At 36.1% G+C, this 3,407-nt stretch overlaps 1 long non-coding RNA gene across 1 annotated transcript; it reads right to left on the bottom strand.

The window, feature by feature from the left end:
* Positions 1 to 856: 856 nt before the first annotated feature.
* Positions 857 to 1,916, bottom strand: LOC134205412 (uncharacterized). Its single transcript, XR_009978133.1, has 3 exons — positions 1,798 to 1,916; positions 1,068 to 1,180; positions 857 to 993 (listed from the first exon to the last, which is right to left on the bottom strand). It is a non-coding gene; the product is annotated as an uncharacterized LOC134205412 (long non-coding RNA).
* Between the last annotated feature and the right edge of the window lie 1,491 nt (positions 1,917 to 3,407).

Here is a 3,407-nt window from a genome sequence, read left to right as displayed (position 1 = left end):
CAACAGTTTAAAATTGCTGTGCGGCCCTTGATATTCAGCATGCTGGGGACCACTGGTTTAAGTCCTTGCTTGTTTTATAATTTATATGTTAAATATATTGACAGTTGTTTGGAAGGACATAATGCACACTTAGACAACTTGCAGATGATGCCGTGATCTCCCTAACAGGTCCATGTGAAAATGTTATGTAAGGACCATTACAAAATTTCCTAAATAACCTGACTGTGATGAGTGAGAAGTGTGAGAAGTGAGAAACAACAAGTGAGAAATAAGAATTGGGAATGCCACTAAATAGCACTCAATAGTTTTATAATCCATCGGGAATTATAAACTGGGATTTGAAATATGAGAAGTGAGAAGTGAGATGGAAGAAGCGAGAAGAAAGAATGATAATTGATAAGTGAAAAGCGATAAGCAAGCAGTACTTACTTGATACTTGATGGGCTACAGCTCTTCGATGAACCTACGCCGAATGGAGTCCCGGATAAAAAATATCATTAAAATATCATTAATTCTATTGTTACAACACCATTTAAAACATAATTTTTATCATTGAATATAATGGAATTTTGACAATAAAATCACATGAGAAATAAAGGTTTTCCACGATAGAATGAATGGTAAATGGGACTTTTACAATTAAAAAGGGGGGTTGTTATGTATCTTTACAATAAATCTTCTTTACAATAAATCGAAAATTTTCCATAGAAAAAATTGTGTTTTAAATGTTTTCAATTACTGTTTCTATTGTTTTACAATAGAAATACAATAGGATTTAGAATACAGTATACTCCAATATTACATTAAAAATACAATACAATTAATTGTTTTACAAATTATTTTATTTTCCTTCGTTTGTTTAGCATATCTTTAGACGATCCAGCGCACTACTTCCAAAGTTAAGTGGGTTGCCTGTATCTGGAGAAAAATCCAACATCGGTTTAAAAGGCGTACTAACTTTGTTCCGAATAGACAATACATATAGATATAAACCTGTGAAAAATGTAAATTATAAAAGAATGTCAGTTTTATTAGAAAAAATACGTCGAGAAGAAAAGAAAAAATACCTGCATCAGTTCTTATTGTATCCCGTTGGTGAGATTGGCCAATGGTAGCCACTGAACGATCTTGAATCAGTGACCAGCAAGCAGCAGTATTTTATTTATCATAAGCTCAATTTCTGTAAAGGAACAAGGATACATGTTACCAGGCATGTCATCAGGTATTATGATGATAAAATTTTCATTTATTTTTTGTTCGGGATGAACTCGTTCATTATGTACATTGAACTTTTGTAGTACATATAAGATTACGATTACCGGTGGTGAGTATAAACCGTTTGTCAGCGCAGTATCATTACTTGACACTTTACCGGTCGCTACTAAACGCGCTGCTAAGGGTCTGTCTCATTTGGAGAATTAAACTTAAAAGTGACAGTTCGAAAATTAAAAAATCACCCCGTAATAAGAATGGCTGGTGCTACCCAGCAATTCCAATAGGACATCGATGGAAAATGATTCTATATCTGTCAAAAGTAATCTTGCTCTGCGAGCAGGGTTATTTGATAATTATTGAAATGTCACATTTAAGTTTAATTTCAGTTTATTATCCAATTGAGACAGACCCTAAAACAGTAGCGCAGCTGACAGGTGACTAAATTGACCAAATAACAGCGCTACTATTTGATGAACTATCAAACGTCGAACGTCACCGATACGGAATGCAGCCACCAAAATGATAACCAAAAATACCGAAAATAGTGACCGATGCGAAAAAGAGTGACTAATCTAAAATTACAGTTCAGTGAGGGTGATCAAAATACTCGCGCCCAGTAATAATGCTCTAACGTGCTTCAACACTTCAGATACTTATACCACGGTACAGAAGCCATAGTTATCTACCGCTTGCCCAGCAGCAGAAACTGTAATGAAAAATACGCTTTCTGCACCATACAGTTTCATTATTTTCATCTCTTCACTAAATATAAACAAAACTGTACACGCTCAAATGAATCCAGCCATTCTCCGAGTAAAATGATAAGCAAAAGTTTTTGTTCCCTTTAATTTTTTTTGAAATCAAATTTGTATTGCATAACATTTCTAGACCTGCAACAAGACCTGCAATATGAAAATATATACTTGAGAATCGGTATAACATTTTTATTTATTTAACAAACAAAGCTATTGTAATTTTATTGTTTTCAATTGTTATTTCATCAATATGATAAATCCATGAAATATTCCAAAATTATATTAATTCAATAACATTAGACGGATTTCCAGATAATTCAAACCGAATACTTTTAAAATTTGTTTAGTTTTTGGATGAGCAATACTAAACATAAGCGAACAATAAAAATATAATAGAATTTATCGGAAACATTTAAATATATTGTTATTTTAATGTACGTACAATACAGATCTTTTACAACCGTGAACATTTTACAATAAGCATACAATAGTTTGTATTGTTTGCCACACCATCTATTGTATTTCAATAGGATATGTCATACAAGTTACTGTAAATTTTTAACCGGGGTATCCTTCTCCACTGGACTCGATCCTGGGCCAATCGCTTCCAGTCGCCCTGAACATTGAGCGCTCTCAGGTCCTCTTCAACTGCAAAAAGCCATCGTGTACGCGGCCTTCCACGAAGCCTGCGGCCTCTTCCGGGTTCATTACTAAATATTATCTTCGCTTGACGTTCTTCCGGCACACACACAACGTGATCAGCCCACCGTAGTCTGCCGTGTTGTATAAGCTTAATAATATCCAGCACACCATTCTTTGCACACCAGCTCTCCTAATCGCTCCCTCGAGCGCAATATTGAACAGTAGATTCGAGAGTGCGTCACCCTGCTTTAATCCATCTAAGGTAACAAATGACGTCGATATTTCATCCGCAACCCTTACACTTGATTTCGATCCGTCCAACGTTATACGAATCAGCCGTATCAGTTTTGCCGGAAAACCATGTTCAAGCATAATTTGCCATAATTCATTCCGTTTCAATGAATCGTACGCCGCCTTGAAATCAATAAACAGATGATGTGTCTGCAAGTTGTACTCCCGGAATTTATCAAGGATTTGTCTCCGGGTAAACATTTGATCCGTCGTTGATCGGCCCTCACGAAAACTTGCTTGGTATTCGCCAACGAAGTAGCAAATAAGATGTGATCAGTGAAAAGCGAGAAGCAAGTAGTAGAATGTGAGAAGTAATAAGCGAGATACTCTGTGTGAGAAATGAGAAGTGAAAAGCAAGAAAAGGAATATGAGAATTGATAAATGGAATGTGAGAAGTTATACACAAGACATTATAGGTGGGGCCCTCCTTAGCCGTGCGGTTAGACGCGCGGCTACAAAGCAAGACCATGCTGAGGGTGGCTGGGTTCGATTCCCGGTGCCGGT

This window comes from Armigeres subalbatus, chromosome 1 (assembly GCF_024139115.2).
Source record: "Armigeres subalbatus isolate Guangzhou_Male chromosome 1, GZ_Asu_2, whole genome shotgun sequence".
In the NCBI taxonomy this organism is placed as follows: Eukaryota; Metazoa; Arthropoda; class Insecta; order Diptera; family Culicidae; genus Armigeres; species Armigeres subalbatus.
Note: the sequence above shows the minus strand (reverse complement) of the source record. Positions and strands in the feature narration are given on the sequence as shown.